This window comes from Sarcophilus harrisii, chromosome 5, assembly GCF_902635505.1.
Source record: "Sarcophilus harrisii chromosome 5, mSarHar1.11, whole genome shotgun sequence".
Lineage (NCBI taxonomy): Eukaryota > Metazoa > Chordata > Mammalia > Dasyuromorphia > Dasyuridae > Sarcophilus > Sarcophilus harrisii.
The window spans coordinates 262,308,933-262,324,281 of NC_045430.1; the positions used below are offsets into that span (position 1 = coordinate 262,308,933).

Here is a 15,349-nt window from a genome sequence, read left to right on the forward strand (position 1 = left end):
TTTCAAAATCTAATCAGCGCATTTTTCTTTTTCTCCTGAGTTCCTTTTTTTTTTTTTTTTTTTTTTAACTTACTGGACAACTCATCTGACCAATGTTCCTGCAGCTCTTCCTTTCTCCTCTCTACCCCCATCTCTCATTCTAAAAAAGAACTGTAACCTTTTGTATTAGTCCGTCACCCATCTCTTCTTCTCTACTATCTTGGGACACAGGGCCAAAGTCCTTGGCAACTGGGTAGGATGATATCCTTTGTTTTGAATTCTTGTTCGGGGGGGGGGGGTCAGAAAATTTGACTTTGACAGCATCTGACAGAGCTTTATTTTGTCCTAATTCTGTTCCCTATAAGCTCTTAAAAATATTTTTAGAAGGTTTGTCCTTTAATTCATCAATTTCTACATAGTGCTTATTTGTAAATAATAGTAATTTTTAAAAGTCTGGCAGATGCTTTAAGGTTTGTAAAATTCTTCATAGACATTATCTTATTTAATCTCACAATAACACTGTGAGGGAGATAAAGGAGGTAATATACCATTTAACACAAGAAGAAACTGAGTTCAGACATAAAGTGACATATCTGTGGCCATGTAGTATTTAAGCGCCAGAGGAAGGATTACAGACCCAGGGATTTCTGACTCCAAGTTCAACATTTTATCAAGTAGATCTCTGGGGCAGCTTTGCCAGTTTTTCTTTCTAGGTCCTTAGACTATCTTCCATCACACCATACTTAATCCAAACAGATGGTCACCTCAGGAGTACCTGGGACACAAAGATGACAAAGGGCAGCCCATGTCCTAAGGGAGTTTATGGCCTAATGGGAGCGGGGGAGATCTCAATGGCACAGTGGATGGAGCACCCGTCTGGAGTCAAGAGATCCTGAGTTCAAAGCCAGCCTCAGATACTTAACACTCCCTAACTGTGTGACAACCCCAAATACCTCAAAAACAACAACAAACAAACAAAAAAAAAAAAAACCAAAGAACAGAAACCACAAAGCAGAGAATGGTAAGGGCAAAAGACAGTGTTTGGAGAAAATACGGGTCAAGAAAGATCCCCTTCTGCTAGGAGGCTCTGGCCTAGGCTGTTTAATTCAACCATTTGAAAGACAAGGGAGCTCTTTTCAATAGCAAGGATAAAAGAGGACGGTTGCTAGGCCCTCCCCTCCTCAGGGCTTTCACCTCTGGCCTGGCCTCCTGGATCCTGTTTCTCTCCTTCCATTCCCCATTCACCGGCCAAATAATCTTCCCAACACACAGACCTATGTCACTCCCGCTGGCTGAACAATGTTCATTTGCTCCCTATGGCTTCAGGGTAAAACATGAACCTGAAATTCCTGCTAGGAGGAGCTGAGGCTTCAGGCACATTCTTGGTGTGAAATGTGTGAAATGCTCCCTTCTTTTATAATAAGTGCCAGCTGTTATAGTAGGCACCGGGGATACAAAGACAGAATGACTGGAAGTCTCTCCCCACGCCAACCCATCCTGCTGGTCCCAAACCCAAGAGCAGACAAGATCTCTTCTCTGCCCACTGTCTCCAACGTCCATCATGCTGAAAGCCCTTACCACCTGGCTCCAACCACCACTGCCACACTCCTGACTCCCGTGGTCTTCCTCTAGGTAATCCCCATCTCGCACTGCCCATGGGTGCAGGAGATGCCCTTCCCAGAATCCATTTCCTCAGGAACCCCCCCTTCCAGCCAAACTCAGCTCACAGTCCCCTTTTATTGGCTCTGATTACACATAGGTGTACATGCTGTCTCACCAACAGGAGGGGGTAGATTTCCATTTCCTGGTGCCAACTACAACACAGTAGGTGTTTAATCAATGCTTAGTGATTGATTGGTGTATATCAGAATAATTCCTGGACAACTCATCTGACCAAAAAAAGAATTTTCTTTTCTTTCTCTACCACAAATTATAAGATGGAATTGGCACTCTCCTCAAAAAGGTTTGTTTCATTTCAATCTTGGGAACCAATTTCTCCTTTTTGGTCATAATAAAGTAGAGAGTTTCAGTTCCCTTCACTGATTCTGAAGGATAAATGATCCCCACCTTTACAAGAAGCCATGCCTTTATTAGCTCTTGTGCTCAGGCCCTACCCCAAACTTCAAGAAGTATAAGGGATGAAGCCTCCCACCTCTACTATATCACACTTCTATTTCAGGCTTGGAAAGCTTCCTAAGCTCCTTTATTCTCTGTTATCTAGATGGTCTATAATAAACTCCCTGAACATGATTTTCATTTCCTTCTCTGTGGGGTTTTCTTCTAAAGGTTTCAGCGTCATTCTTTACTCCTCTAGTCCATCCTTTCTGGATTTCCTCAAATAAATTTATCTTCACAAAACCTTTCTGCTCTGCCCCTTGGGATCTATTCTGCTTCAACTAAAGTATACCTTTCTAGTCACATATTTTTGACATGAATTTCCATCCCATCAAATCTTAAGATGAAATTTGTTAGGTGAGACTTGTCTCCCTGACTCAGGATCTCTTGTACCCCTTGTTTGTCACCCCTACTTTGCACACACTTGTATAAACAGCTGGGACCACAGATTTATGTGTTCGTCCTTTCTTGGACACAATATCCAATTCCTAAGCCACTCTACGGCCATTCCTCTCTTTATTCTGTAGCTACTTTCTTAGCTAGCTTCTTGGCTCTGGCTAAGCAGGTTTCTATTTCCTTCTGTCTTTGCAGTTGAGAACCCTTTTGATTTGTAACACTAAATACTAAACAAATATAAATTTCAACATTCCTCCAAGAGAGTTCTCTACCTCTAAACCAAAGTCCATCCTTTTTTTGTTTTAAGTGCCAGTGCAGAAATCTAAACTCTGTTCTCAGTTACCATCTTCTTAATCAGTTAACTTCCCACATCTGAAGTTCTTGCCTACAAAAAGCAGGCAGGAAAATGGCACCAATATACTGAAGCTCTCTATTTCTTGACAGGATTTCAACTTCCCAAACAGCCCTTTCTAGGTTCCTTCTGAAAATGTCATCCCTGCCACAGATCACCCAAAGCTACTGTTGTAGCAGTCAACAGTCTCTGGAGGCTCAAGGAGCTTGCCTTCTACTTGGGGAGCCCAGCACTACACAATTAAGTATAGGATAGAAGAAAGAAGGGGCAGAGAACATTTCCTGGGGGATACGGTAGCACCTGGAGTTGAAGCAATTCTTAAGGATATATAGTATATATAATATACTTTATAAGTATATATTATATAATATGTATTATTATATGATTTACATAATATTGTAGTAATATATAGCTATATATTATATTGTCATGTAACATATATTATAACAACAATATATTATATACAATATTATAGTAATAGATAACTACAGTAGCTCCCTGGGTAAGACCAATAATAAATAATAAATTGAATCAAAAGGCCCTGGTTAATGACTTATTGCTCACTTCCCACCTTTCAAGTTCCTTGGCAACTAAACTCCTTACTGTATAATCCAAATTGGTCTTTTACTTCACTGTAAACCAGCACTGTCACCAAATCACCATGTCTTGGGTTATGGTAGGAGGAATCTTATCTGCCTCCTGCCAAAAGGAACAGACTGGCTCTTTTTCTTAAAAGGCAATTACACTGGCTTCAAGACTCGGCTGAATGGATGAAAAAGTATTTATTGAGGACTCACTGTGGGCCGGGAGCTGTGACAGATCCTGCCCTTATGGAGTCCACCTTTTAAGGGGAGGAAAATACATAAAGAGGAACCAGAAAGCTGGGGAAAAAGGAGACATTTGGGAAGGGCCAGGCGCAAGTGGGGCAAAGGCTCTGGATCATCAGGATCCCGGGATGTCAGCTGGCCTGTAGGCCACCACGAGCCATACCAAGGCAAAGAAGCTGGGCTTGGCTCAGGCAGCCCTGTCTCCTGAGCCAAATGTCTGCCCTGCTGTGGCTAAACAGCTCCTTCTGCTAGTCTAGTCATGGAGGGGACCAGAGCCTTAGCTCTTTCCCATTTCTAACCAGATATACAAGCCCAACTTGTATTCAACCTATATCCACAGTTTCATTCTAGAAAAAATAAATGGTATTTTAAAATGTGTGACCTAGAGCGCTACCTGCCACACCTTTGCCACCTTCCTCCCTCAATTTCTTAAAATATAATTTTTATTTAGCATTTCACTGTAATTAATGACTCTTTGATTATCATGACCTTCTTGGGCAAATTCAAAGCTTTTTCTAGTTCACTGAGGAATTATGATGCATTCATTCATTTGACCACATTGATTAGGTCCTTACTGTGTACAAATACAAAGCAGAAAACCACTGAGTGATGGAGGATTCTAGGACAGGAGCAAGGGTTTAAAAGGAAGCTAAAAGGAGCAAAGCTCCCCCCCACCCCGAAGTCAACTAGTTCAACCATCAAGGGCAACAGAGCAAAGTGCATGGGCCAAACACCCACAAGGCTGCCTTGATCTGAGTCAGATGTAATTGGGAAACACTCCACAAAACAAAAACACAATGGAACAGAGATCATGATAACAGGTGGTTTTCTAGCCACAAGCAGCTGCAGGGACCCCTTTCTAGGTTTATAACCTGTTTATTTCAGTGTGACAGGAGGAAGGACTTGAAATTGGAAGAACTGGGAAACTCTGGACAGACCCCCTACCTTCTCTGCTCTTCAGGATCCTCCTCTGTGAGGTGAGGGGCTTTACCTTGAAGACCTTGGGGCCCTTTTCAACTCTAACACTGATCCTCTAAACACATAACAAAAAATGGGGACCTAGAGACAGCATCACACGAGTGCTGTCAAACAGCTGAAAATTCGAGCCCAATTTCTCTGCTTCCAAATCTTGTCATTTTCCCACTATCTTCCATCATTCAAGTCATAATGCCCCACATTATCTATTTGAATCCCTACCTAAGGCTCTAACTCCTATTGCTTTTTAACTTCAGGTTGTGATTCTAAGAATTAGACCACAGAAACCATCACCCAGCTGTCCCTGGAGACTGAGAGGGAATGAGAACGTCCTCCAGGAGGATCTCCTGAGCGGCCCAATCCCCTTCTGGGCAGCTCAAATTGGTGGCTACCGTGGCCCTCCATCAAGCCCAAAGGGGCCTATTTGTCACTGCTGCTTGCTCCTCCCTAGGGTTAAACAGAACAAAGCCAAATTCCTCTTCCACATTTCTGTCAAACACTCAAAAACAGCTATCCCCTGCTCCTAAATCTTCTCTTCTTCAGGTTAACACCCCTTTTTTCTTCTACTGATCTTCCTATGGCAAGACCTCAATTTTCCAGTCTCCTCACTTCAGCAATCACCGACAGTGGCTCAATAATCACGTGTTCGTTCTTTCAGTCCTTGAAAAGTCTGGTGACTTGAAATCCTCAAGGTCAGCTAGACAATTTCTTACTATCTCCATACTGATCTTGGGTATTAACTTATTGTTCCATTCTTTCAATTCCAAGTACTCTTTTTGGCAGAGAAACCAGCACAGTAAACTTTGTCTTTTTTTGGTCCCATGGGTAATATGTCCCCTATCCAAGGCCTTCTTTGATACTCTTTTCTTCAATAAACCCGCCCTTCTGGTTGTCCTTGGCCATCTTGATTAAGTTGTTTGGAGTTTCAGCCCCCCACTTCTCAGCCAGGACTTTGCTTCATGCTTGGTCATCCCACCTGGCTTCCATCTTCTGTCCTGCTTTTTAAAAATATCAGATGCTCAGTGAGTGCATCCATTACCAGTCTCTCCAGAGAGCTTTCCCTACTCTTCCTCACTTGGAATTATTAGTGTTTTTAGTGTTGCATTCTTAAGAGTTTCTCCTAAATAAGTTTAGATTTTTCCTGAACTCTTTGAAAAATGCTCCCCCCAAATGTGGGCTTCCAAGCTCTGCTCCTGCTTTTCAGCACAGCTGCTAAGATGCAGCAGCAGTCACCCCCTCCCATGCAAGGTTCTCGCCATTTCCACTCCAGCAATCAACTTCTTGGGTCCTCTTCTCCAACTGTTCTTGCTCCTTTTTCTTAAATCTTGGCAGAATCATTGAGGAACAGGATCCAGGACAGAAATGATTGGTTGGAGAGGTGAGGAAGAAAACCCTTAGAAGATAGCTGCAATACATCCAATCCCTTAAAGAGAGCTCACTCATATTCAGTCTCTTCCAGTCAGATAAAAAGAAAGGTTCCATGTATTTGAAATATTTATGGCATCAAGGAGAGTTGGAAAGAAAAATAGGTCCCCACTGATTGGGAAAGGCTTAACAAATTGTGGTGTCTTAATGGGATGAAATGCTACTGCTATACAGAAAATGATAAATAAGAAGAACTTGGAAAGAGCTTTATAAAATGATGAACAATAGAGAAAGTAGTTATTTAGATCAGGACTTCTTAAACTTTTTTTTCCACTTATGATCTCTTTTCATCCAAAAAATCTTTATATAATTCCAGGTATATAGGTACAATAAAATAGGTTGCATACATCCACATTTTCTGATAATAAATCATAATTTTACAATTCCCATCTTCAGTTACATGACCCCATGTGAGGTCACAACCTACAGTTTAAGCTTTTAGATTATGAATATAACATTAAAAAGGAAAACACTTGAATGAATAACATTAAAGGGGGAAAAGATTTTAAAATTATGAACAATGTAGTGATTGAATAATCATATCAAAGCAGTGTTGTCAAACTCAAACAGAAAAGGTTCTGTTGCCATATTTACTTAGAAAACCACAAAGTAACATTATCTGTGTCTAATTGTTTTTATTTCTTTTGCTAAACATTCTTAATTAGGTTTTTCTTTTTTTCTTTTTTTTCTTTTTTTTTAATGTCTATATCATTCTTTCTCCATCTTTGTTACTGTCTTGTGACCCGGATCCCAACTTTCTCAGTGGTTTTAATGTCTGTCTCCTGTCTCTCTCCATCACACCTCCGTTCTTAAAAATGCCAATAAGCAGGGAATAGGAGGCAGGTGGAGAGGAGAATCAAAGAGAAGCTTGGCTAGAATTCTGGCTTGCCCACTTCCTTGCCAGGGGACACTGGGCTAATTTCTTCTTTCTCTAGATTCCAACTTCCTTCTCTGTAGAAAGAAGGTTTGGACTAGGCCCCTAAGGCACCTTGCAACTCTTAATCTGTGCTCCTTTACTGACCACCATTCTAGCATCCTAACCACATAATTCTTTAATATAAATAAATGACCAAAAAGAAAACCTATGAATTTTGTTTTTATCATTAATTTACTCATAATAAATTTAATAAAAAATTAATACAAATTTAATAAAGATAAACATTTCAGTGTACAAGGACAAGTCTTGTTTAAGAAACAGTTTGCTACATATAACTTGTTTTTTAAAAGTCATGTATACTGCAGAGTGTAGGTCCTAGAGTATGGAAGCCTCATCTTCCTGGGCTGAAACCTGTCCTAAATGTGTGACCCCAGGCAATCCCTTCACCCTGTCTGCCTCAGCTCACTGGCCTGCAAAATGAGCCGGAGAAGGCAATGGCCGGCCACACTGGTACCTTTGCCAAGAAAACCCCAAACGGGGCCACAGAGAGTTGGATGTGACTGAGGACAGACCGACAAGGAAGGGCACACACACCTGTTACATAGAAAAGTGGTTTTGGTCTCAAAGATCCTGTTTCAGGGGTCCCAGAAGCATTCTGGAATCACCTTCTCCGCCCATCTCTGCCTCTTCTCCAATCTGTACCAAGGCCTGGACTTGGCCTTGTGAGCACCTCCTGAGCACTTCCCTTTCTCACTCTGGCTCTGACAGCTCAGATCTGGATCGCTACAATCGCCTGGCAGCTTCCCATTCCAATTCATCTTCCACCAACTGCCTCCCCACCCACCACGCCATCTCCCCATCACCCTGGAGACCAGACCCTCTATCTGGTGATGGAAGCCCCTGCAATACGGGCCCTCTCTGGAGTGTCCAGTCTTCTGGACCCCAGCACAGCCCCTGGCTCGGTGACACCGGCCCCTGGTGGACCTTCATCTCCTCCTGGGCTGGGACTGCCTGTTATTCATGGCTGAAAATCTCTTCATCTTCATCTCTGGCTCCTGGCTTCCTTCAAATCCCAGATGAAATGCCATCTTCTCCCAGACGCCTTTCCCGAGGACTCTGAAGAGCAGTACCTTCCATTTACCCTTTATCATTCTGATTTGTACACAGCTGCTCACATTCCCTCTATTAAACCATGAGGAGGAAGGATTTTTCCCCCTTTCTTTGTATCCCTAAGGCTTGGCATAGTGGCTGGCGCCTTGCAGGCCCTTAATAAATGTTTACTGGCTAACAGTAACAAAACACCTCTTGTGTCTTTCTCTGCACTTTTATTTATTTATTGCTTCTTGAATTTTACTGATGAGTTTTTTTTTTTTTTTGGCATATTCATCTCTACACACGAACCTACTTCCCACATTCTCAACATTTCTCCCATCCATCATCCCCTTTGATAGAAAAGATAGCCTTACTCTTTGAGAAGACTGATTTTAGAGCCCATCTCCCTTTGCTTCCTCTAGGACCAGGTTCCAGCAACCATGTACCTTTTTCATGTACCTTCATCAGCTTCCTCTCCATAATTTCTTCCCATGGTCAATTTTTTTTTAATCCTTAAAAAACAAAACAACAAAGTCCTCTTGACTTCTAACCATCTCATCTCTTCTTTTCTCCTTTGTTTCCAAACACCATGAAAAAGTCATTTCCAACTAATTCCTTACCACCTTGCTGTGAGCTCCACGAGGGGAAGGGTTTTTTTCCCCCTTTGTATTCCCAAGATACAAATTTTTGTAATTCTTAAAAAAACAAAACAACAAAGTTCCCTTAACTTCTAACCATCTCATCTCTTTTCTCCTTTGCTGCCAAACATCATGAAAAATCATCTCAAACTTTCACAATATGTCTTCTTCCTCCTCCACTGACATTCATTCAAAAGGTCACCCCTTAATCTACCTGCCATTTTCGCTTCCTGTTCTCCTTGATTTCTCTGTAGCATCTGGCACGCTGACTATCATCTCCCTCAGATATTCTATTGTGGTCCTTAGTTCCAGAACACCACATTCCTCTGGTTCTCCTGATAATCCTTTTATCTGGTGACCCTCATTCCAACCTCTCACTGGGGCTGTCTCTGGGGCTCTGGGTCTGGTCTCCTTTTCTCTCCCTTGGCAACCTCACGCTCACATGGAGAACTCCCAGGTCCACAAGTCCAGTCCTGCCCTCTTTTCTGAATTCCAGATGTGGGGCAAAGGAAAGAACACTGGGTATTTTGGGTCAGAGGGCTGGATTTGAATTGTGACTCTGCCAACAGCAGTGAACCTGTCCACAAGGAGGGAGCTGGACAAAGGAAGAGCGCCCTTCCCTTCTCCCTAAACCCTGCTCTTAGGGACCTCATTATTGAGGACCAACGTGTCATTCCTACGTTAGAGTCGAGTTACAGCATGTCCAACTGTGGCTGATCAGCCAATGTGAGCTCAGAGGGCTTGGCCACAAAGGACCCAGGAACATTCAAGGGCTTCTCTCATTTTGTGTATTTTGTGTTTCCTTTGGGCTAACTCAATTCTGCTTTGCTCACAGACCACAGCACCTTCGCTGGGAGGTCCTGTGCCAGGATCTCCCTGTTACACAATCAATTTTAAAGTTCTTGAGAGACCCTTCCAAGGCAATCTTATTAACTTTGAATAAAAAATGCCATCTGCATCCAGAAAAAAAAAATTAATGTAAATCAACACATGCTATGTTTACTTTTTTGTGTGTTTTTTCTCTCCCATGTTTTTTCCCTCTTGTTTTGATTTTTCTCTCCCAATGTGATTTGTAAAGCAATGTGTATTTTTTTAATTAAATTAAATTAAAAGAGAGAAAGATCTTGAGAGTGTCCTTATATTGCTTTTTCTAACCACCTTGGGGATGCTTGCCCTGTGTGAGTTCTCCATAAAATAATTTTTTGGCAAACATACATTTGGCATTTAGACAAAATGGCCAGCTCAACAGTTGTGCTCTCCGCAGTAGAGCTAGAACACTTGGCAGTTCGGTTCAAGAAAGGACCTCGGTGTCTGTATCTTACCCTGCCAGGAAATCTTCAGAATCTTCCTAATCATCATCTCAAAGCAGAAGCACTCAGATTTATCCATTCAACCAGTCTCTCCCAGTGCTTCAGGCCCACGCCATTAGCATCCCAGAGGACAATTCAAACTGTATGCACTGGAAATCTCTGAAACTTTAAAATGTCCAAAACTGAAATCTATTTCCTCTCAAACTCAGCCTTTTTCAAACTTCCCCGTTTCTGCCAAAGGCAAACTTTTTTTTTTTTTTTTTTTTTCATTTCCAGGTTTGTAGCTTCTCTCCTGCTCCTTCACAGACAACCAGGTGCCAGATCTTTGCGTTTTTCCCTTCCCAGCATTCTTATCACCTCAGCTTTGGCTTCCATCACACCTTCCTGTAATCCCCACTGTGGACTGGCTCTTCCCAATGCCCAAGTCATGCTCCTACACCGGTGGTCCTCAAACTTTTGTTCTCAATATCTTTATCCTATTAAAAATGATTGAGGATCTGTCCAAAGTGTTTTTGTTTATGTGGGTTATAGTTGTAGATATTGATCACATTAAAAATAAAAACCAATTATGAATTTGTAGACTCTCTGAAAGGATTTCAGAGATTCCAAGGATGCTCTGGACCAGACTTTGAGAACCACTGTACACAATCAGATCCAGGGTGCTCACCATCTCCAGGCCTGGTCCCATGGCTCCCCTGTCATTCCATGGCCCACCCAAACAGGCTGCCTTCGCTCTTTACACACCATGGCCCCCACCTCCTCTCTGTCTTACACATTCCCTCTTTCTTCCCAATGTAGCTCAGGAACCCCGGGAAACCGTTCCTGCTCCCTGCTCCCATGCTAGGGACTCCTTCTATTTAACAACTTGACTCCTGACTGCCTGAATTAAGATCCCTCCAGCACCAACACATTCTCCTGTTCAATTCAACAAGTATATAATGCTTGGTGCAAGCTGCTTTCAAGAAAGGACCTGACACATATACAGAGATGATACAAGGTGAAAAGTGATGGGGGCAAAGAAATCCAGACAATACGCTCTCAGACCATTTGAGGAGGTAGAAAAGATTTCTAGTGAGAAATCAATAAAGGTCACACCGAGGAAGTGGGACCTGAGCAGAGAAGGTTTTTATACAGCCACTTATCTGGAAGCTATACATGCCCTTGAGCGCTTGTTTTTTGAAGATTGGCGCTCGGTGATACTAATTTTATAGCAATACTATATATATTTATATATACATATAAATACTATAAGATACTAATAAGCAGAAATGTACTCTTTTTCCAAACTCCACCCCCCCAATTCAGAATCTTGAGAACTGAATGACTAAAATAAGGGAGAGGGAAAATAAACTTGAGATTTTAAATGTGTGAAAATGGATACAGGGACACAAATTCTATAATCAGAGGGAGGAACTGATTTAGGAAGTTTGATTTAAGTTGAGTTTGGGCCATGCTAACAGGGCATCCAGGTGAAAAAAACGTTCTAGAACCAAATGGAGAGGCAGGTCTGGAACTCCAAGGAATCAGGACAGAAAATCCAGATAAAATGGAATCGGACTTCAAAGGAACTCAAATGGTGGACTAGACGGAGCAGTGGGTCACTGGAAGTGTTTGGACAAGGAAATAATATGATCAGAATCGGGCTTTTGTAATTTTATTTTAATATCTACCCAGAGTATGAATAAAGAGATCTGAAGTATGAAGGCCCATCAGGTGACTGTAATCACAAGTAGTGATGAGGGTCTGAGACAGGGTAGTAGCAATGGAGAGGAAAGATGGAAAGATGTGGAGAGCAATACTTTCAAGGACCTGGTCATGATTATCGTGAGGATTAAGGGGAAAATAAAAGGTCAATAAGAAATCCTGGGTTTTGAATCTTCATGATTAGGGGAATAGCAGCCCCACTAACTCATAAAGGAAAGTTTCCAAGAGGTTTTGAAGGGGCAGGGGAGGTGTGAGGACAGAGGGAAAGAAGTGTTGGATTTAAGATGCTGGTGGGGCATCCAGATGCATCAGGCAGGGGAAAAAGGGGGAAAGGAGTTCTGCAGAGACCAGGGCTGGAGGTAGTATGACCTTGGAGAAGTAAGTCACAAAGACTCTGGGTTTCCCACATCAGGTTTGACTGGCTTGGAGTCATTGGCTAATTGGAAGAGAATGCCGTCCCTACTTTATCACTGAGGTAAATGAAGTCATGCAGATGACAGGAGGCTTGGAAGGAGAGCTCCAAAGGGATCTGGGGGTGCCCTGGGCTGCAAGCTCAGGAGTAATGCAGCAAACCGGACCGTGGGAGACCCTGGGGGAGAGACGACTTCCAGGAAGAGAGCAACGGTGTCTCTCTGGACTCTGTCCTGAGCGGATCTCATCTCTGTGCAGTTCTGGCACCTGATTCAAGGACACGGATAAGCGGGAGCATCTGCAGGGGGACACTTGGAGGGTTGAGGGACCTGAGCCCAAAACTGGCTGAAGAAACTGAGAACTGCTTAGTTTGAAGAAAATAAAACTTGGAGCTGCCTCCAACTATCTGCGGACTGCCCTAGAGACGATATTGACTTATTCCATTTGGTTCCAGAGGGCAATGCGGGTGAAGACTGCAAAGTGGCCAATTTCGGCTCTATGCCGGGAAAATCTTCCTCATGATGAGCGGTCCCCAAATACTAAGGGCGGCACTGAAGGTCAGGCAGAGGCTGGAAAACTACTTGTCTTGGCTACAATAAGAATTCCTTATTATAGGCCGGGGCTGGACTAGACTGCTTCTGGGGTCCCTTCCAAATTGCAAATTCTACACTCTGTAACTTTGGGAGTCATGTAAAGTGATCAGGAACCAGTGAGAAATAGGTAGCTAACCATGCATCAGGCAATGCATTAAGTACAGAGATACAAATAAAAGATACTAGCTAGTCCCTGCCCTCAAGAAACTTACATTCTATTGGGGGGGAGGCACAAGACACAAAGGGGTGCCAGATCATTAAGGGAAGGAATTGGAGGAGCTGAAACAAAGCAAATACAAGATTGGCAGAAACAGTCTCCTCCCTGAAGGAAACATTAGGAAGGATAATCTAGACCAGGGCTTCTTAACCGGTTCCACTCCCTTTAGTGAGCGCAAGATTATAGCTATAAAAAATAGGCATATAAATCAAACATTTACTGATAATAAGTCATAATTTTGCAACCCTACAGTCAAGAGCCAACAGTTTAAGAAGAACCAGGAGGAGACCCTGTCTTGGTAACAACTGAGGAAGAAGCACCTGCAGCATCAATATCTGCAGGAAGATGAAGATTAAGAAAAGACTGGATTTAGCGATTAAGAAATCATTGAGCACCTCTAAGACATTGCAATCAATGCTTGGCTGGTTCAGATCCCAGACTGCATCTGAGTGAAAAGGGAGTGAGAACTGACTCAACAGAATTTCCTCCTATAGGATTTATTTATTTTATTTAATGTTGATCTTTTAATTTCCAGCTCAATGACTGTTTATTAGGGACCTGAATGCAAGGACCTCTCTTTTGGGAGGTCCAGAAATGCTTCTCGATGTACTCAGAGACATTAATTTTGGCCTGAAGAGTCAGGTCAAGTTATCTTCAGTGACGTTTCAGTCATGTATCATGAGATAGCACAAACAGGCCGGTGCCAGTTTCTGGATACTGTAGACCCTAGGCTGTTAATTCTCCCTGACCCCAGTTAAGTTTCACCGGCTTTCAGAAGACAGTACCAGGTCACAAAGCACTACGCCTGTGAATTATTATCCTGACTGAGAAGAAGATGCTCTCTACACGGTTTGTCTTGGAAGTCTGCAGTTCTTTGTCAGGAGCGGAGAGCTCACCCAGCAGCGACACTGACAGAAGCAAGGAAAAGTACAAAAAATGGGAGGATTCGGAGGCTTTCTGCAAACCGACAGCTTGCGTGCCAAAATCCGCCCGGCCCTGAGCAGAGGGCAAAGGTCCCTCGGCGCTCGGGCACACGAGGTGCTGCCAGTCTGGGACTGGTTCCAGAAATGAAGGAGCTGGTAAAGGGCTTTTCCTCACACCTACGTGGCCCACTGAGTCCCGATCCCTTTCTAGATTATACGTGCATATGTATATACTGGGGGAGGAGGGGGCGGGGAGCTTGGGATTACTGCCCGTGCAGGGGTCTCGTGGGCACCTCAGTACCGGACAGATGGACATATTCATAGATTAGGAGGACCCCCCCCCCCAAGCCAGGGCTGCTGGGAAGGGGATTTCTCAAAAGCAGGGCTGCGGACCAGCAGCAGCCGGCTTCCTTAGGCTGAAGGGAGAAACGAGTCCCGTTGGCCTGGGCCCCTGCCCCCTTTACAGTCCCCAGGGCTACACCTGGTGTGGCGGCGGGGCAGCTGGTGAGCCACGGCTGGCTACCGCTGGTCTCTCGGGGCCGGAGGTAAGCGGGGTCTGCAGGAGGACCCCTTCCCGTGGGTCACACGCAGCCTGGGCGGTGCCCGGCTTGGGGAAGGGGGGCAACGCGGCACCTCGGGGGCGGCGTCCCTGGGGCTGAGCCCGGGCAAGGGTGCGGACCGGCCGCATCCCAGGAAGGCCCTCGGTACGGTTTAAATGGCCCGAGGCGCCCGGGAAAAGCAGCCTGCGTGCGGACCGCGGCCCCCAGGTCGCCCTCTTCCAGGATGACCTCCCAGTGAGGTCCGGGAAGCCGCCCACAGCCCGGAGACGGCTGATGGTGCTTCTTATCGGACTGATGCGGAAGCCGCTGCCCAAGCGCCGGGAAGCCGGGGAGGCTAATCTAGGTCACTGCGGGAGCTTCCCGGAAAGCGCTCCGGGGCGGGGGGCTTGCAAGCCAAGCCAAGCGCGCTTTCGCCCAGAAGGGGCCGGCCCGGCTTCTCCGGCCCGCCCCGCCGCGGGGCCCGGCGCCTGGCTCGGCCGGCCCGTCCGCTGGGCCGCCTCGCTCCCCTCCGAGCACCTCCCGGGCAGGTAACGGGAAGCGCAGCTCCAGAGGGGCCTCCCCACGTTTCCGGACAACTTTCACTTCTCCGGGAGGGAGGCTGAGGGCCGCGGGCGCAGCAGCCCCGGGGCCAGCTCCGGGTGGGGCTCGGGCCCAGAGCTCTCCCGCCAGTCCCTGTCCCTCCCCCTCCCCCGAGCGCGGCCCCCGCACAGAGGCCGGGCGTCCCCGGGACCCTCCCCCGAGCGCCCCGAGCGCTGCTCCCGCACAGGAGGCCGGGCGTCCCCGGGACCCTCCCCGAGCGCTGCCCCCGCACAGAGGCCGGACGTCCCCGGGACCCTCCCCGAGCGCCCCGGGCGCTGCCCCCGCACAGAGGCCGGGCGTCCCCGGGACCCTCCCCGAGCGCGGCCCGCACAGAGGCCGGGCGTCCCCGGGACCCTCCCCGAGCGCTGCCCCCGCA

At 45.4% G+C, this 15,349-nt stretch overlaps 1 protein-coding gene across 1 annotated transcript in view; it reads right to left on the minus strand.

Annotated features, from left to right (window-relative positions):
- NGLY1 (N-glycanase 1) overlaps positions 1–15,349 on the minus strand; it is a 50,752-nt gene that overhangs the window by 34,961 nt on the left and 442 nt on the right. The gene's annotated exons all lie outside the window — the stretch shown is intronic.